Source organism: Lynx canadensis, chromosome B1 (genome assembly GCF_007474595.2).
Source record: "Lynx canadensis isolate LIC74 chromosome B1, mLynCan4.pri.v2, whole genome shotgun sequence".
Classification (NCBI taxonomy): Eukaryota; Metazoa; Chordata; class Mammalia; order Carnivora; family Felidae; genus Lynx; species Lynx canadensis.
The window spans coordinates 86,275,019-86,295,570 of NC_044306.2; the positions used below are offsets into that span (position 1 = coordinate 86,275,019).

General features: G+C 44.0%; 1 protein-coding gene and 1 long non-coding RNA gene across 3 annotated transcripts in view; one reads left to right on the forward strand and one right to left on the reverse strand.

The window, feature by feature from the left end:
* Positions 1-20,552, forward strand: part of MAML3 (mastermind like transcriptional coactivator 3) — a 414,834-nt gene that overhangs the window by 53,299 nt on the left and 340,983 nt on the right. The window lies entirely within an intron of this gene.
* On the reverse strand, positions 4,178-7,294 carry LOC115512227. Its single transcript, XR_003968323.1, has 3 exons — positions 7,003-7,294; positions 6,519-6,627; positions 4,178-6,285 (listed from the first exon to the last, which is right to left on the reverse strand). It is a non-coding gene; the product is annotated as an uncharacterized LOC115512227 (long non-coding RNA).

Sequence of the window (20,552 nt, forward strand, 5' to 3'; positions counted from 1 at the left end):
TGTAGACTCAGGGCCTGTCCATGAGATTTCTCCACTAAGGTAATCAGATTTCTTACAGGGAGTCTCAGGTTTCCAAGAGACCCTCGCCAAAGCTGTTATTCACATTAACAACTAGGCTTGGAAATGGCATAATGTCACTGTGTTTGTCAAAAATGGCTACAGGCAGCTCATGTTCAAGGGGAGAGAAATAGACTTACCTGTCAGTGGAAGAAGGATCAAAGTATTTGTGGCCGTCTTTAATCCAGCACAGATGGCATACACCTCTGTGAGTTGCTGGGGGTTTTCTACAAGTTGTTTTTTAAATACGCCCAATACTTCATTTCCAGTGCATCAGAATTTGAAGTACCTTGAGAGTATCTTGCTCCATTTTTGCCTTTTGGTGTTGTCTTCCTCATGTAGGGAATGATAAAACTTGAAAATAAAACAAGTGGATAAAATTTGCCCTCTATCATGGAGGAACTAACAATCCAGTGGAGAAGGACCATCATGGATATAGATTACTGTAGAACACGAAGTTTAAGTAATAAAATTGAGCAAGGTATCACTGAAGCATGAATGGGACACTGAGTCAGCCAGGGAAGTCAGGGAGGGTTTTAAAGGGCACGTGGTATTTGAGCTGAGCCTTGAGGAGGATGCTGGTCTCTACAGATGGGAGGGGGTGGAGTGGGGATGGAATCCTGGAGGAGTCAAGGCACCAGAGCAGATGGTGTGCTATGCAAACAATGCTGGGAGTCTGCAACATGGGGGCTGTGGTTGTTCAGGGGGCAGAGGTGGGGTGGTCATGGGAGGCACGGCTGAACAGATGGGTTGGGGACGTGTGGACTTTGCCCTGAATGCAGATTTGTTCTGAATGTAATTGCCAGAGGAGGAATTGTGGCAGAGGAGTGCCATGATTAAATTTCTGATTCTGACTGCTGTTTGTAATAGCAGGTTCAGATGGATACTGGGAATCGTAGACGATAGGCCAAGAAACCAGTTAGATGGCCATTGTTGAGGAGAGCAGTCACCGGGCAACAGAATGGAAGGAAGAGAAAGGTGCTGAATGATGTGTTGGGGGAAGGGATGGTGGAACAAGTTTTTCTGAATGCCTAACCTGAGTCCAAAAACCCAGCTTTTATCCTTTACATAATTTATTCTCTCCAAAATCCACTTTTCAGATGAGGTCACTGAGGCTTAGAGACATTTAAGAACCTCCTTGACACTGGATAGCTAGGAGTGAGTAGGATTTAAGATTCAAAGCCAAGTGTGTTTGGCTACAAGGCATGTATGACTTCCCACAAAAACTTCATTGCCTCACTTGTTGCAAGTAACTAAAAATTTCTTACTTGTGAGACTAGGTGGATGGTTGTGCCAGTAACAAAAATAGAGAACACAGAATTTTGTTTCGGCTTTTTAAAATGTTTGCCCCTGAATTATATATATGTATATAAGTATGTGTGTATATATCAATAACATTCCTCCGACTTGAACCTAGTTTTCAAACAGAGTTTTCAGCTAGTTTATCAATTCTATCTACCTAAATGTTAGAGATAAGAAAGTAAAATACACGATTCATGTCAATTTACCTGATATTGCCTCTATTTTTTGTGCATAAAAAATTCTTGGCTTAATAACCAGTTTTATGGCACATTAGAATCTTGTAAACAAAGAATCTATTGTGCCGCATATGAAACAGACCAAGACATCGGGGAGGGTTGGGAAGGAAAAGTAAAAATGAGTCAGAGAGTAACAGAAACAATGTAGCAGTTCATTTGGGAACTTCCTCTGTGTAGAGCTGCATTCCCCACCTAAGTCCCCAAACAAAATTAAGTCTCCATTCTTACTTTAAGAGCAAAAAGCAAGAGGGACAACAATCTGTGTCTCTTGGATTCCACTTCTGTCCAAACCATGAAGGCCAGGCTGTGAGTTGCTTCAGCCGGCTCCTTTGGTTTCCCAGGTGAACAACCAGAGAGAACCAGTAGCCACATTGCCTTTGTGTTCAGAAGCTCAGGGTCATGGCTGTGGGCTAATTCTCACTTGAAAAAACACAATTCTTGATGCAGATCCCAACGAGGTTTGAAAATCATGGCATTTGGAAGATTGGTTCTGCACCCACTGTGTTTCACACGGTGAAAATCTCACAGGTTTTCAGAGCCCTTGACATGTCAAGGATGAGAAGAGGGATGGGGCTTCTCTTTTCTGTTGCTGAGCGTCCGTGGCTAGAACAGAGCCTGCATGTAGTAGATGTTCAGTAAATATTTACTAAATGAGTGATTGCTTCAGCACCACATGCCAGGTTCTGCTAGGTGCTTTCCATCCAATGTCTCTCTCATCTAATCTTCCCCAAACAATGAGACTTAGCTCTCCGTTAAACAGATGAAGAAATCAGTGCCTAGAGAAGTTAAGTAACTTGCCCAAGGACAGGCACCTTGCTTGCAATAGCATTGGACTTCAAACCTTAAACCTTTGCCCTTTTGAGTAGACTGCAATTATATTCTTCATCAGATAAGTCAACACCCTTCACACATGCAAAATAGAATCTGTCCCAATTTGAAAATGTGAGAACTCTAAGAACTCTCTGGACCAAAACCATAATAGGTACTCAGTAAATGTCGAATAAATGAGTAACTAGTGTTTATGTCTCTTTAGTCTACTGCTTTGTTAACTATCGTGGAAAAAATAGGAAAGACTTGAAGATTTTCAAGACAAGTTCCTTAATCGAGGTGGGTTCGCAAAATGCCAGACCAGTCAGAAACGGACACTTCATGCTCCTCCTCCGATGCCAGCTTGGAAACATTTGGTAGAAACACGATACTGGGAATATGGTAGTAATTTCTCCCATCTTGCTCAAAGCGTTCACTTCCTTCTTGTCACCAGGAAGGGCAGAAACAATGAGCTAGGAGATGCAGTTGTGAAATTTCTGGTTTTTCAGGAATGGTCAGATAAGTGGCCAAACTTTAGCTTCTTTCCCATCATTCTTTCTACTTAACTCTTTGATATTGTTCATAGGATTAGCCAGGTTCTTTTTTCTGTCCACCCTCCTCCCTTGATTTCCTCTTGGTTACGTTCCTTCTGGCAATATCCTATTTCTAAAAGAGTTTCTCCTTTAATATTTTCTTTAAAATTTTTTTTAATGTTTATTTATTTATTTTGAGAAAGAGGAGCATGAGCAGGGGAGAGGGACAGAGAGAAAGCAAGAGAGATAGAATCCCAAGCAGGATCCATGCTCAGTGTGGAGCCTGACGTGGGTGCTGACCATGAGATCATGATCTAAGCTGAAATCAAGAGTCAGTGGCTTAACTGACTGAGCCACCCAGATACCCCTCTCCTTTAATATTTTCTAATCCAATAGCCTTTTCTTTTAATCCCATTTCTGACTCCTTTTTTTTTTTTTTTTTTTTTTAATTGTGAAAAACAACCAGGTATCTGTCATCCTCCCCTTCTCTGGATTAACCTGGGTTGTATCTGCTGAACCACTCAGGAAATGATGACCTGGCATGAAGTAAACAGAACCTGGTTGTCTTGGCCTTTTCTGTCATCTAAGCTGCTCCTGTGTATTTGAGGGTCTAAGAAAAGATGGCGAAAGGCAGTGGGAGAGAGGAAAGGAAAGAGAGGCAGAGAGAGGGTGGTCAAGACCGAAAGAAAATTGTTTTGGAATTGGAAGTTGCCTTGAAATAGACTCATCTCTTGTGCCCTTGACCTAAAATAGTCCATTAGTGTTTTGCATGGATGGGGAGGTGTAGGACATGCTATATTTGGTAGTTTTTTGGCAGAAGGGTTTCCTGTTTCACTGTGTTTTAAAATAAAGCTGCATATACAAATGAATTCTCTAGGGTGTTGAGTCGTTTTAGGTTGTACACTCTTGGTAGGCAAGGCCTGTGATGTGCTTACTTAACGGGTCTATGCTGGATGGAGTTAAGTAATGGCTCACTTGTTAGGTATCTCAGCAGTAAAATTTCCAGATGACACACAATCTACCCCAGCAGGTGCCAAAACTTAACAAAAAACAAAACAAAACAAAACCCCAAACACTTTTTTAAAACATTTTTTTAAATGTTTATTTATTTTTGAGAGAGAGAGAGAGACTGAGTGTGAGCAGGGGAGGGGCACAGAGAGAGGGAGGCACAGAATCTGAAGCAGCCTCCAGACTCTGAGCTGTCAGCACAGAGCCCGATGGGGGGCTTGAACTCATGGACAGTGAGACGATGACCTTAGCCAAAGTCGGACGCTTAACTGAGTGAGCCACCCAGGTGCCCCTAAACACCCAAACACTTTGATAGAAATCCTTCTTAAAATATTCCCCACTTCCTTTTGCCTGCAAGTAGAGACTATTGGACAGAATTCAGCTCTCTTTTGCTATCTCAGTCATCAGTATGAGGGTAAATACTGTACCTCTCATGTGTGATGTGTCATTAGGGTCTACTAACATGTGTGGAACTCATTGTCCTTAAACATGAACTGTCCCCAGACTGCCAGACTGCTGTGTACTTTGTTTCTTTTGAAGTTTGTCTCTCGTTTTGCACCTGGTGAGTCTTGTGCCACCACCACCGTGTTGGTCCCTGGGAGCCTCTTTCCACCTCACCCGCCTCACATTTTACACCTGACTTGCTGTGACTGAGGACGGAGATGGCGCAGATGATCGGAGGTGGAGTTAAAGGAAGAACAAATAGGTTCTGAGTGCAGACCAGATGGCCCCTAAAAAGTGATCTCTTTAAGCTCTCGCGTGCGCACTTGCTGATCTTTTGGCTTTTCAGATGAGTGTCTGACTGAGGTTCCGGGCTGTATTCCGGTTAGTTAAGGTTTCGGGACAAGTGAGCTGTCATTCTGTGAGTCATCGTGTACCGTTTTAAGCAACTACACAGCCTCAGAGAATAAAAGGACGTCTAATCATCTCCAGTTTCCTGTCACGGTTGACGTCACTGTCATCGTCATCATCGTCAACTCCATCACATTAAGTACCCAAAGTACATAAGTTGCCAGACAAAATCTGTTACGTAGACACAATCCTTTGGTGTCTAGGCGTCTGTCTACTTTAAATAGATAACACCAAAACGGATCTAATTCAGACTAAAGTGTTGATTGCACTGTGGTGATGGACGGTATTAGCCGGTAGTCCTGCAGTGCCAACGCAGAATCCCAGCTGCTGAGGCCTACTGGGTGTGACAGGCACCACTTTGTGTGTGATGGGTACTGAGACCACGAGCAGAAATACTGCACAGTCCCCCCAGGTTGGCTTTGAGGGACTGGATGCAGTGATAGAAACGTGCGTGAGCATTATAGGAGCCCTGAGCAATGGCACGTAGCCTGGCTGGAGGAGGAGAAGCAAAGGAAGAAGATGCCTGGGCAATGCCATAGTTATTAGCTGGGCGAAGGGGTGAGAGGGGCCTGAGCAAGAGCACAGAGGCAGGAGGCATCCTCATGAGGCAGGTGCCGAGAGCAGGTCCACACTGCAGGCAGTGACTGTGGTGACAGGGGACGGGAACACCGGTTCCTGAAGGTCATGCTGGGGGGCTTGGGGGGCGGGCCAGGGGGGTCACTGGACAGTGGAGTTAGATGTATGTATTAGGCCCCTCCTGGCAGAGGGGGAAGGTGGTTAATGAAGAGGACAGGTTTAGGCTTAACCTAGGACCGCGGCCGTATCTCTGGATTCTGGAAGCTGGATTTGAGAAATGGTTATTAAGTAAAACTCAGAAAGCTTGCAGTTGGGTGTAGGAGATGAGAGGAGGCAGTCAAGCATGACCTCCCAGCCCCAAGTGCAGCTGGTGTCATACACGGAAGGGTCACATTGGAGAGGCAGCTAATGGATTCAGCTTTCGATACGTGGGTTTGGCCTGTCTGCAGAGATGCCCAGGGAAGAACTGGGGCTCCAGGCTGAGTTCTGAGTATGCTCTTGGAGGATCTGGGGCTGGTGGTTCCACTGATTCTCTCTGTGGAAGTTGGGGAGAGTGACTGACGTGGCTGGGAACAGACAAGGTGGAAACAAATGTTCTTCACTGAGTCAGAACAGAGTCTGACCACAGAGAGTGAAGAAAGGTAGGTTGCACAGCAACTACCAGGGACTTTGTGACATTGTTTGAGGAAGGTGGGGCTCCCCGCCCGGCCCCTGGAGGTAGCTCCTCGGACAGCTGGTGGCAGCAGCAGGGCTGTGGTGAGGCAGCTCCTCTCTGGATGTGGGCTCAGATCCGCCCTGCTGATTGGCCTGGGTTTTGTTCTTGGCCATCTGTGGCAGGCTTCCAAACCTCCACTGGGCTGCCGCTCACAGTTCCCAGAGAAGAGGAACTCGTTTCTCCAGAAAGTGACTTTTGGCTTTGAGACAAAAGAAAAAGAACAGTTTATTGCACACCCCATGACTGAGAGAGAAGCTATTGATCAGATGAGAAATCGAGAGGGAGAGACAGAGACAGAGGACAGAGACACAAACAAAGAGACAGAGAGAGAGGAAAGAGGGAGAAAGGGAGGGGGAAGACGTTCAAATAGTTTGTTCAGCTCGAAACAGCATTTTAAAGAAATACAAAGAGCCAAAAAGAAGAAAAAGTTACTTTTGTGCGGTTCCTTAATTAGGAAGTTCACACTCTGGCCACTGGCTATCTTAGGAACTCTGCATCTTTTGAAGTGCCCTCTTGCATCAGAGACGGGTCAGGGTGATGACTGAAAGGAGCAAGAAGGGAGCAAATTGATTCCAAGTTTAAGGTTTTCTTAATTAGAAGGCCCCAGAGAAGAAGAGTGAGGATCATCCAAGTCTCCCTGTGTGTGGCTGGCCATGGTCAGCACTGGTGGCCCCTGGTTAGTTTTATTCGACTTGTGAGTTTTCTTAGTTATGCACTGAACAGTCTCCCTTCTCCGGTATTTAGTGAGCAGCATGTAGCCTGAGGACGGCAATTAACTATAGCTAAGCCAACTCTTTGCACAGCCCAAGATGAGGTATACAATACCTCACCACCCCTTTCAGACCTTCTCTGTGCACACAATGGGAGGACAGGGCCATTTGCAGAGACCCCCCCCCCCCCCCCAATTCCTCCTTACCTGGATGAAATCCTGGTGAACAGGGACCTTGCCTGCAAATAGAGCTGACAGCACACGTTAACGTCATCGGGCCTGGTGAAGCTCATTGGCAGAGAAGTTAAGAGTCTTATTTTAGACCCAGAGACTGGAGTGTGTGGATCCAGCTAGAACAGGTCTCTTCTGGCATGGCCTCAGCTGCCAGCCCTCCTCCCCGGTGGTTGCTGGGGCTTCAGAGGATGGAATGTCAGGGGGAGCTTGCTGCTAACTGCAGGGTGAGCAGGACAATCTCACTGCTATTCAGCTGGGAAAACGAAGATGCTGACAACCCAGAGATCGCTTAACCACCCAGCTAGCTGATATTCTGCCCTGTGTGTTGGTGCACTCTGCCTTCCCCCTGACAGTCAACTGTGGTGCATTGAGGAGCTTGGTTGTAAAAGGCTCGGTCTGTTCCTCAGCCTCTCACCCTTTCCCCCTTTCTTCCCATAATCAGGGTTTAAAATGTGTATATCCCTAAAGTAGACCAAGTGTATTCCAAAGGACGTCTCAGGCTAGCTTAATACATTCTGGCTCAGATGCTTCCTCTGCAAACAGGAGAGGTTTAAACCTCCGGGATAAACGCCTTAATGCAGTGATCAGTGGTATAGATTTGATCCAGGAAGTCCAAGTAAATAAAATATTTGAAAAGATGAGGCCTTTTGTGTTTAGGATTCACTGAGCAACCAGAAACAACATCTTTTCAAAAAGCAAAAATTGGGACACATGACCTGGCAAAGGTTTTGTTTTGTTTCTGATTTAATTACTAAAAAATTCCCATCAGAATTATGCCTTTAAGGAAACTTTAAAAAAAAATAATAAATTTTTTAAATTTTTAAAAATAAAATTTGTGACTACACATTTATTACAAACCTATATCATTTGACGATAGGATATAAATATAATTTTTAGATATTTCAACTCAGGATTGCCTAAGAAAATCTACGTGTCCCCTACACTTTAGGGCCGAGTTGTAGATGGGTAAACCCCCCGTGTGGAAATCTAAGTGCATAAAAGAGCAGTGATTTAAGGATCTGCTGTGTTTGCATTTGGAGACAGTGCCTGCCTTGATTTCACAATAATATATTGCAGTAACCCCTGCTACTTCCCCTACTCTTCTCTTGTCTGCTGTCAGGCTCAGCAGCTAAACTTTCTATTGCGTTCACATTGCCGTGACTATTACTGACTTCGGGCTTTCAAGAGTCAGACATTCCTCTTTTCGGGTGCCTCAGTGGAGACCCAGGCTCAGAACAAACCTGGAGTGTGGTGGGGTCCCTGGGGCCCCTCTGCAGCCGTGCTGAGAGCGCGCTCCCCAGAGCACTTCTGCAGCTTCCCCAGAGCAGCCAGCGGTGAGGCGTGGGCTTCCGCAGCCACCGGGAGCCAGTCGCCTCGGGTCCCGGGGTTTCCTGTTCCGCCGTCGACTGGGCCGGCCCCTGACGGCACGTATTGAAACGCAAATGACAGCCGTAATTGGCTGAGAGATAAACCCCAACGAGCGAGTGAGCAGTGCGGCGGGGAGTTAAGTGGCTAAGTGACAATTACTGCTCTGCAGCCTCCGGGATCACGAGCACTGGGCCGTTTGTTCTTGGTTTTAAAGGAGCAATAACACATTAATTGGAGGAGGGCTTCTAGGTTAACTTGCCTCACCCGGTTTCCCATCTGATTGTGCTTTGAGGAGTAGGTGGCCTGGAGGAGTGCTTTGTTGACTGCCTCCCCCCCAGCCCCAACCCCAACCCCTTCCCACTTCCTGCAGGTGGATTAGAATTTTGGGAATGGATGTCTTTCATTCTGATAAACTGAAGGGTGATTTCCTTTGAAGATTTCCTAAAAGCTCCCTTGCAGGAGGGAGGAACCTGTTAGTTCTCGTGTTGTTTCGGGTGCCGGGAAAAGCGGCACCTTAAACTCAGTCTGAGTTGCCAGCTTACCCTCCAGGAAGTCCATTAACCCAATGATTTTATTGTTTTTAAGTTTTATTGCAAAAATTAGCCGGATACAGCAGTGAGCCACAGAGATATGGTCCCTGCCCATTTTGGAGCTTACAGCCTGGTTTGAAGAGAAAGATAGGAAATAGATGAAACTATGGGCTGCTGTTTCACTTAAATAAAGAGAAGCTTGGGGTCCTGTGGAAACGTGGGGGCAGTGGGAGAAAGGGCAAGTTGCAACATAGAGTTGACTGGGTCAGGCCTTGAACCCTGTTCTGGTCATAAACAAACCATTGAGATGATTAGTTTGGACTTGAGATACGCAGACTAAACAAACCCAGGAACCTAGTTGAGAGCCCTTTCTCAGTGTAGTCTGCCTTTCTACTATATTCAGAGTTCTCAGGGTCTAAATACCTTTCAAATACCATCCAATGGGCTCATTGTTTTTGTTTGGTTGGTTTCCTTCAGCCCAGGCAGCTTGGTCACTTTTTACTAACCATCCCCTCTGGTTCAAAGGGTTGTAACAGAACCCTTGCCTTGGCCAGATATCTGGTCATTTCAAAGAACAGGCCTTTATCTGCTTTGGGACATGTTTCTGCCCAGTGGCCCAAACCTATGTAAAGCAGCGAAGTGATGAAAAAGAAGAGGTAGACCCTTGGTAGTGGCAGGCGGGAGAAGGTCATCCTTCTCTTGCCTGGTATTGGAAGGCTTTAGGAAATGCTCACCTCTCAGCTAAGGCCAGCTTTGCTGCAGGCTCTAAGGGTGTAACAGGAAGATGCCGCTGTACCTGACTGTGAAATGTCATCTATGTCATCTATGAAGGGCTTTTTGCTAGGCCCACTTCATGAACTCACCGGGCAGAGGGGGAGATGCTGGCTTATCTTTTAGAAAGGCCTTTCTGTCCAGCTTCCAAAGAAAGCCTAGTTAAGAATTTGTGGAGGGGCGCCTAGATGGCTCAGTCAGTTTCGCATCCAACTTCCGTTCAGGTCATGATCTCATGGTTCGTCAGTTCGCGTCCCACATCAGGCTCTCTGCTGTCAGCACAGAGCCTGCTTCTGATCCTCTGCCCCCAGTCTCTCTCTGTCCCTCCCCCACTCCTGCTTGCTCTCTCATGTTCTCGCTCTCAAAAATAAACATTAAAAAAAAAAAAAAAGAATTTGTGGAATCACTAGTAGTAGCTATAGACTCTCCAAAAGAGGAATAAATTATTCCTTTAAATAAATCTTTACTACACAGGATTACTATGGCACTTAGTAAGGCTGTCTGTGAGGACTTAGAACAGTACCTGGAACATAGTAATTGCTAATTAAATGTCCATTGTTGTTGTTATTGCTGTGTTGTTATTATTCACGTTCTGTACCTCATGTCTTTAGTATGAATCACAAGAGTGATAACAACATTCTAACATTCCGTGAACACCATGCAGGGCCTTGGCAGCCTGAGAAACATTCTCATTTGGGTTCATTTTACTTTTTCACTGTACCATGCTGGAAAATGAACTACATAGAAAGGATTCTGTAGAATGGCTATCCAAAGGTCAAAAACAGCAATAACACCACAAAAACAAACAGCAAATTATTTGGATACAACCTTGGTTCATCAGTCTTGGAACAAAATGGTGATAGCAAATACAGGAGGTCGGCATTAGTTTCTTGGGGGAGACTGTCCAGCTGTTATGTCATCAAAAATTACATCGGATTTGGAAAAATACATTTTTTAAAATTTATTTATTTTATTACGTTTTATTATTTTTTTTTGAAATACACTTTTTCTAATGCCTTAAATAATTTGAGTCACATATAGCAAAATTCACTCTTTTTGGTATTCTGTTCTGTGGATTTTGGCAAATGCATAGAGTCCTGTAACCACCACTACAACCAAGATACAGAACAATTTGCGTATTCCATGTCCAAAGAAAATTTCCTCATGCTACTTCTTTGTACTCAAACCCTCCCTCCACCTTTAATCCCTAGCAACCACTGATCTGCTCTCCATCCCTATTTGCCTTTTCCCGAATGCCTTGTGAATGTAATCATAGCGTATGTAGCCTTTTGAATCTGATGTCTTCACTTAGCATAATGCATTTGAGATTCATTCATGCTGTTTCGTGTATCAGTAAAAAGCTTATTTTTAACTCATAAATCATTGAACTCTCGAGCTGCATGGAGTCTTAAAGATCGGAACCACACACTCATTTCCCAGGGGAAGACACAGAGAACCTTGGGGTGAAGTGACTTGTCCAAGGTCATGAAGCTAATTAAAGAAGGAACCTGAACTTGGAATTCCCTGCTATCAGTCCAGGTACCATCTGTTCAGTCATACTGGGATTATGAAGAATGTGTAGCTGATTGTCAAAGGGGAGCTCTGTTCATCTTATTTTTGGTCAAAATGTGATCAAGTAAACTGAGCCTTGCTTAAGATAATTTTGGAAGGAGTGGATTTCTAGGAGGTGCAACTTCTTTAGAAAGTATATAGATAAGTCTCAACACATTTCTTCCTGTGGCACATCTGTATGTTTGCTGGTATAGATTATAGATATGATTTGATTGTAGAACTTAACCTGAAGGCCTATTATTTATTTTGTGTGTACAATAAGTTCTTTTTGATACCTAATTTATAGGAGAATTCTGAATATTACTGCCTTCCTTTTAGTTGACATTTTAAATACCAGTATGTTTTTAGGTGGCTTATTCTAGAGCACGCAGACTGTGGATCCAGACTGGGATCAAGAACTACTGATTGCTTAGTTCATTTGTTAAGTAATTATTTGTGGAAATTCTGCCATGTGGAAAGCAGTGAACTATAGGAGATCTAATAAGGCACTGTTTTTAAGAAGTTTACATTTGAATAGTTACTATCAAATGGGACACAAAAGATTAGTTCAGATTAGTTCTTTTGAGTACACTTAAGGTCTTGCTAAAGCATAGGGAAGATATAAGATGATAATGCGAACTTTCTTTCTCCAAGAAGTTTATAAATAAATACCAAAGAGAGGTACAAAGACAGTGCTATGGGAAGTGCGGGTTTTTTTTTGTTTTGTTTTTTTTTTTTTGGTTGGGAACCAGTTGGAATATGATTTAGAGGTGCATAAAGCACCCAGAAGTTTGTGCATAGGAGGGACAAGGTCAGAGCTGTGCTATAGGGAGTTTATCCGATGGCACCACATAGGATACATTGAAGGGCAGAGCCTGGAAGCTGGGAAATGAGTTTGCTGGGAAATGCATTTGTTTGGGTGAAATGAAGAAAACCCATGGGACACCCAGGTGGCTCATTCGCTTAAGTGTCTGACTCTTGATTTTGGCTCAGGTCATGATCTCATGGTTCATGGGTTCAAGCCCCATGTCGGGCTCTGTGCTGAGAGTGCAGAGTCAGCTAGGGATTCTCGCTCTCCATCTCTGCCCTTCCCCTGATCGTTCTCTCTCTCTCTCTCTCTCTCTCTCGTTAAGTAAACTTAAAAAAATGAGGAAACCCTAACTATGGGACAGTGGGAATGGAAAGGAAAGGTGTTTGGGAGGTGGAACTAACTGGATGAAAGAGGGAGCATTCAAACAAGATTACGAGATTGTGCCTTGGATGACTGGTTGGGCAGCTCTGACATAATGGAGAAATTCGGGTTTGTCCGGAAGAAAAAGAGTTGGTTATGAGTGGATGATGGGGAATGTAGTGAGGGAGGAAGGAAAGGCCTTTCTCTCTTTGACCAGGTCAGTTTTGTGTGAACAATTTTGCATATGGGTGAACCTGTTAATAAGTGTTTATGATTGTTACTAATTTCCAGAGGCTAAATAGTTCCCATTTGCCTTGAGTAAAGAAGTCTGGTGCGTTTTGTTTTGTTTTGTTTTGTTTTTGTCCTAAAGGGTTGGTAGTGTAGATAGTTATGATTAAACAATTTTTTGACCCCTTCTCCCACCTGTGGTATGACTCTTAAAATGATTAAAGTTTTAGCTCTTTTTAACTACTGCAAGATTCTTCTTGGGATATACTGTACCCTTTACAGAAACATGAGCAAAATGTAGGTTCAGATGTTTTCCCACATTGCGATCAACACTGGATTCGAAACTTCTATTTACTTTGCTTCCAGTCTCCTAGGCACACAACTTCACCTTAACGTTGTCTTAATATATGCTTAAAAAGAAGCAGTATGAGTGGTGAAGGAGACAGTTTACACAGGATGGAATACAGACCTTAAATTATCATTCTGAAAAGTGCAAACCCTAGTTAGGAGCTAAAGAAACATATATTAAGTCAACCTTAAGGTGAAGTTGTGTGCCTAGGAGACTGGAAACAAAGTAAATAGAAGTTTCAAACCCAGTGTTGATCACAATGTGGGAAAACATCTGAACCTACATTTTGCTGATGTTTCTGTAAAGGGTACAGTACCCTGAGAAGAATCTTGCCGTTAAAAAGAGCTAAAACTTTACTTTTTATAGCCTTTAAAACCATAGAAAGCCCCAAATAATTGTGAAGAATGAAGTTCCCTGTGGCAGCATTATTTATAACAGTGAAAAACAAAAAATGGTACAAAATCCCCAAATAACAGAATGTCAAGGCAAATATCACTTCATGGGGTATTTTCTTTGGGTTGGCATGGGATGCCTTGACAGGGATGAGTATTTAAGGTGATATTCAGCGGCAAGATGTACAAGATAGCATGGACCCTCTGCTGACAACTAGAGAACATAACTTCTGGAAAAGAATTTGAGTCACACACACAAAAAATGTAAGTGTATAATACAAGGAAGGGATTAGTAGAAGGGTCTTTCTGTGTTTTCATTCTTCTTCCTAAGTGAGTCAAATGAAGGCACAGTCGAAAACAGAAAGGAAATTTCTAGTGAAGTAGTTCACCGTCCATAAGTTCTCTGTGCCCTTCTTCCTCTTTATATGGTTCAGATTTATTTTATATCTGCTATGTATTCATGAGACAGAGTAGTATTGATGAATTCACTGTATCTGTGAGAGTCTGGAAGCTGGGATTTTCGTTCCTTTTCTGCCACACCTGTGAGAGCTGAAGTCACTCAGACAAGTCTTGGTGGTTTAAATGTCCTGGTCGTCTCTGTTCTCATGCTGAGAAGGTCGTTGAGAGAAAACAGGTAGAAGTACTTGAAACATTCTGACAACTAGATAGTGCACTGTTTATTGTGAGACAAGAGAAAATAGAAGAAATATGTATCAGAGCTGAACTCTGATGAGAGAGTTTGAGTCTCTGGTGAGAGAGTTTGAGTCAGAAAATGTGTGTCTACCAGAGAGGAATTAAAGAAAGTAAAGTTACTGCGGACACTGAGGGGATGGGGTCTTCTTGCCGCACTTGTGAGGCAGAGCCCGTGGTGCGGGATGGCTGAGTCCCCTGTGAAGACCCGCTAGTTGCAGCTTGGAGTGACTTTAGACACATGACTGAAGCTTTTAATGTTTTATGCACGTATGGAGAGATGCTCTCAAATTGGAAAACAAACACACACTGAGGGCCTTTAAGAGCTGCTACTTAGATTCAGAAAAGACTTGCACTGAATCCAAGAATAAAAGGCATCCTGGTGAAATAGAAGGTTTCCATGAGTTTGCATAGGGCCAGCATTTCCTTCAGCAAAGTCAACTGACCAGTAGTAGTTAAAGGAGAAAGCATACGCTTTTGCCTGGCGAAAATGTTAGAGGCCGAAGAAGCAATCTGTGGGACAAATGGCCACAGATCTAAAACAGTTAAAAAGGATGGCTTTCAGTACCCCAGGCACTAGAGTCTCTGGGAAAATGTGACCCTAAATGAAGGCATCAGCTATACCCAACAGGGAGGATTTGGGGTGTTTCTAAACAGCATGGGTGCCTCAGTCTTTATTTTGAAACTGTATCATAAATTTAAATGGCAAGGTATGCATGGGTTGAGCATGCTCTTGTGTGGGAGACAAGAAAAGAAATCGGAAGTATTTTCAAAATTCTCAGTTTCATGCAGTGCGTCACCTGCTTTGGCCAAGCAGCTCCAAAAGCATGACTTTTCTAAATAGCTTGTATATAGGCACAGAGAACAGGAGTCAGTAAAAAGTGGGAGGAACTGTGGCAGGGACCTATCTTCTGTTTTCCTTTTCCTGACAGAGTCAGATAGGGGCATCATAGAGAACTCTTGATTTAGGATTGAGGACTGATAGCTATTGTGTGTACACGGTGTGCCTCAGGTAACCAGGGGCGGGGAATGAAGTAATGACCTACGTTTTATAAGGGCGCCCTCGGGCCTGGGCTCTGTCCCTTGTGAAACTGATCCAAACTAGGGGTGTCCTTTGAAGTTACTGGCTGTTCCACTTGGACTGAAGCAAGATGACTAACTGGTCCCAAATGTTTAACTACCCATTACCTATTTGTCAAGAGCTGGGAAGAAATGAGCAAAGAAAACACAAAAACAGGTTAGACAACAGCAATTAAGCCTTTTGGTTTCTCCAAGCTGTGACTGGTATGTCAACAAATCCTTGATTTTGTGGACTTGTTCACAGCCTCCTGACAGCTTGGTTGTGGTCCTGGGAGTAGATACTAAGATGCAGAAAAGCTTCGAGGGCACTTTAAAGGGGGCAATTCTGAACGGTCAACCAGCAACTGAGCCTCAGTAACAAGAAGAGTTACCTGACGCTAAACCATGTGAACCAGCCTTATTTGATTTAATTTTAATTTTTTAAAAAAAAATTTTTTTTTCAATGTTTATTTATTTTTGGGACAGAGAGAGACAGAGCATGAACGGGGGAGGGGCAGAGAGAGAGGGAGACACAGAATTGGAAACAGGCTCCAGGCTCCGAGCCATCAGCCCGGAGCCTGACGCGGGGCTCGAACTCACGGACCGCGAGATCGTGACCTGGCTGAAGTCGGACGCTTAACCGACTGCGCCACCCAGGCGCCCCATTATTTTAATTTTTTTAAATGTTTGTTTATTTTTGTGTGTGTGAGAGAGAGAGACAGAGGGGGAGTTGGGGAGGGGCAGAGAGAGAGGGAGACACAGAATCTGAAGCAGGCTCCAGGCTCTAAGCTGTCAGCACAGAGCCCCACTCGGGGCTTGAACCCACAAAACGTGAGATCGTGACCTGAGCTGAAGTTGGACGCTGAACTAGCCTTTTTTAAAAAAACAGTATTGTCCGGGCGCCTGGGTGGCTCAGTCGGTTAAGTGTCTGACACTTGATTTCAGCTCAGGTTACAGTCTTGGTCTCACAGCTCATGAGTTCAAGCCCCGTGTTGGGCTCCGTGCTGACACTGTGGAGCCTACTTGGGATTCTTTCTCTCACTCCCTCTCCGCCCCTCCCCATCTTGCACATGCACTCTCTCACTCTCAAAATAAATAAACTTTAAAAAATGGCATTTACTGTTGGAGCAGATGGCTGCTAATTGTTAGAAAAACAACAACAACTATATAGCCTTTTAAATACTATACTTTACTTTTCCCATCTAATGATAAAACCTTGAACACAGATTTGTTCAGGCCATGTTTTAGTCCCCAAAGTAGTTTAGAGGATTCTCTTCCTCTGGAAAAATCAGCTTTGTTTATGGGGTCCAAAAATAGCTGCTAAAACTTCCTCTCTTTTTTTTGTTTATGGATCTTTTTCATTTTGGACATCAGGAAATGAATGCTGGCTTGAGGTCATGCTTCATAGGAACTTGTGAAAAATGGAATATTAGGAATGAAGTGATGATGGGCACATAGGAAGCATACCCAGATACAGGAAGTTGTTGAACGTAGGAAGAAATAAACTGTAAAGTGGCTGACCTACTAGTAAAAACGTAGTTTGCTGAAAGCAACAACATTGTAATTGTTTTTGAGGAGTCTGATCTTTAGAATGACAGAGTGCCAGCATCATGTACTTTTCAGTACCTGTGTGTACATGCACATGACACTGCTTATAGGACAGCAAATCATAAAAAATAGTTGAGAAAATTTTATAAGCAAGTAAAACACTTAAATGATTGTAACGAGACAAATAAACATGGCTTTAAAGTTGTATATGTCACTGAAGAGTAAACCTCTGAGTGGTCACTGACCCTTCGCTTGTCTGGTAATTTATGTTTTCAGGAAGAGTTTGGTAAAGTTTCTCGTAAGTGCATATTATAGAATAAGAGTAGTCATTCATTCATTCATTCATTCATTCATTATTTATTAAGTGCTAAATGATGTTGACACATCATAGTTCTTTAAAACTTCTAGAAGTTATGGAGCGGCTGGGTGGCTCAGTCAGTTAAGGTTCTGACTTCGGCTCAGGTCAGGATCTCACGGTTCAAGGATTCAGGCCCCGAGTTGGGCTTTGTGCTGACAGCTAAGGGCCTGGAGCCTGCTTCGGATTCTGTCTCCCTCTCTCTCTGCCCCTCCCCAGCTCGCACGGTGTCTCTCTCTCTTTAAAATAAATAAACATTAAAAATAAAAAAAAAAACAACCTTCTAGAAGTTTTAAAATAACCAGTATCAGAGGGATGGCTTCCATCATTCTCTGCTGGCAGCAAGGTTAATAGTGAGCTGCACCTGGTATAATCCTTCCTAGAACCGAGTTCCACTGTCAGCAGGTTGGGTTTTTTTGTTTGTTTTTAAATCTAAGGTGTTTCTTTTGCCACTGGGCTTCTTTGAAGCCTGCAGGAGCCAGTGTGTGGGAGAGAACTCAGGCCTGCAGGAGGAGCGGAGTGGGCCAAAGCCAAATGCCTGTTAACAGCCTGGGAGAGGTGGGCAATGGCAAGTTGATTCTGAAACAAAACAAAAACCCCAAACCCTGCCGTGGACGAAATACCATTTGGCCAAGCTAAAACAGGGAAAAACTTAGGGGAACCTTCTGGTAAAACGGAGTGAGTTAAACTAAAGAATATCTGGAGTTTCTAGAGAGGTGGATGGCGTTCTGGTGGCATAGCTTTCGCAGACAGACATGCGCATTAGACAAAGCCCACGATGCAGGAAAGTCTCAAGTGTCAGGTCCGAGGAGCCCAAATGACATTTATGCAAACAGGGAGCATATTCATCTGTATTCCTTCCTGTTTCTTACGTTTTTGTGGCTACTTAAGATTCCATATTAGACACATGTAACCCCCTACATCTGGCCCAGAGCAAGAAGAATGAGGGTATGTTGAAGTGGCATGTGCTGGGGGTGCTCATTGATTCCAGTGTGATTTACTGAGCATTAGGTACGTGGATGAAAGTAGTCGTGGGTGTTTTCTTCCCATACTTAAGAAGAATGGGCAATATGGGGAAAAACAGGAGAAATGCTCTAACTGCCTCTAACAAGGTAAAGCTGCTTTCTGAAGTTGAGCCGGGATGTAGCAGAGACAAGACCTGAGTCTTGTTTTCAGTTTTCAGTTTACTGGCCAGGCTGTTTTGGAAAATCACTTAGCAATTCTGGGCCTTAGTTTCTTCTTCCATAAGATGGGGATAATAATGTCACCCTGCTCTCTGCTAGGTTAGCTGTGAATACGGAATGAAATTGTTCATAGACAGAATGCAGAGTAAACTGGTAAGCACGTGTACACATGTAAGATGATTGCTGTTGGAAACCTAATAGTAACATACCCCACTTTACTTGTCCTGTTGGCCAGCCTCACCTGTTTTCAGAGATTGCCTGCTAGACAGAGACTCGGGAGTTCAACTGACTTGTACACAGAACTTTTTCCCAGCTGTCGGTAGGAGGCACGCCTCAGTGAGGCCCAAGAGGCTTATTCTGGTCTCCAACCTTACGGTATACTTGTAGCCATTTTCACAAGTCCCAAGGTCAGTTCCTTTTTTTTTTTTCTTTTTTAATTAAAAAAAAATTTTTTTAAGACTTTATTTTTAAGTAATCACTACACCCACTGTGGGGCTCAAACTTACAACCCCAAGATCAAGTATCACATGCCCTACCAACTGAGCCAGCCAGACACCCCTCAGTTTCTTTATTTAAAAAGTTCTAAGTGGTTGGGGCGCCTGGGTGGCTCAGTCGGTTAAGCGTCCGACTTCGGCTCAGGTCACGATCTCGAGGTCCATGGGTTCGAGCCCCATGTCGGGCTCTGTGCTGACAGCTTAGAGCTTGGAGCCTGTTTCGGATCCTACGTCTCCCTCTTTCTCTGACCCTCCCCTGTTCATGCTCTCTCTCTCTGTCTCAAAAATAAATAAATGTTAAAAAAAATTTTTTTTTAAGTTCTAAGTGGTTTAGTTATGTTCTGAAGCAAGCCTGGTGGGTGCTTTGGTGACTGCCTCATTTGAACCCTCATCTCCTGATGCTGCCTTCAGCCTGTGAGGTTGAAGTATGCAGTGGACTTCCAAGGCTATAGTGATGACGACTTGTGGCCGCGGGGGCCTCACCAACTGTGAGCAGCACCCCATGTTAGGCCCACGCAGCTACAGCTGAGGAGGAGGAAGGACACCGGGAGGCAAGTAGAAAGAAACCGTGGCTCACATTCTGTTGAGACCATTCCCGTGGTGTAGGGTGAGCATGCTCCTTCACCCCGTGTGTGTGTGTGTGTGTGTGTGTGTGTGTGTGTGTGTGTGTGTTGTGTCTCGGTGTGGCTTGTTTTCAATTAGACCAGGCCTGAAAAAATGAAAGGGAAGAATTTCACTCTGAGACCATATGGAGATGACCAAATTCGCCCCGCTCGGGGCCCCCGGGCAGAGTAAACTTGCACTGCTAGTCGTGAACAGCAGTGTGTAATAAAACATTCTTTCCTTGAACCCTTTTGACTGGGAGGGAGGCACAGGGGGAGAACACAGCAGGAATTCTTTCTTTTCAGCTGCTTCCTACTCTGTTGCTTACATTCACCCAACAGATCTTATTGAGCTGCTACTGTGTGTGAGAGAGACGGAGACAGAGTGTGTGTTTTATGGAGGAGACTGATTAGCCTGGGCTCCGTTTTTGTTGTCCTTGGTGGTGCTATGGATCCCATTTTAGGTTTACTGCCCCTTGACATTTCTTAAAAGGAGTCTTCAAAGCAGAAAGTCCTATTCTGAAGACAGGTTTCTGGGCAGTAAAGTTGACAGGGTTTAACATCAGGAAAGTCAACCTGATAGAAAAAGGAAACAGGATAAACAATTCAAGCTCCATTCCACAAAGTTCTTGGATGGGAAAGGCCCTGTTTATGAAAACCCAGTGGCAGGCGTTCACTGTTCATGTGGCCAGTGCTGGAGAGCGTGCAGTCCGTGGCTTACCTTCCCACGAGATGACCCCGGCACTTGTAGCAGTGGCGAAATAGTAAAGCCATTAGATAAAATCAGGCCAGTAAGACTCCGGTGTTTGTTTACTAATGGGATTTCTCAAATCAAGTCACTGTTGACTTGTTCTCAGCTCCCCCATCTCTTGTTCCCTAGGCTCACCTAATAGAAGTGCCCTTCTCTTCTGCAGCCAACCAATTTAGTGCCTGCCCATTTAGCGAAATTTGCATTTTACATATTGAACTTGAAACTGACTTGCTTAATGTATAACCAGGGCAGTAGCTAAGAAGTTTTTATTTCGTGAACACTTAGTGACGGTAAACAACGAGACTGTGGCATTCTGGTCTTTGGGCATATTGTTTGTTACTGGTAAGACAGGGAATCTGAGGATTTTGCTGGTGGGACTTCAGGACTGTGTTGTAGATGTGAGTTTCCATTTGAGCTCGTGTACAAATGGGTTTGTGTACTTTGATTTTCCTGATGTGTTTAATGTTAGGATAAAGTCAT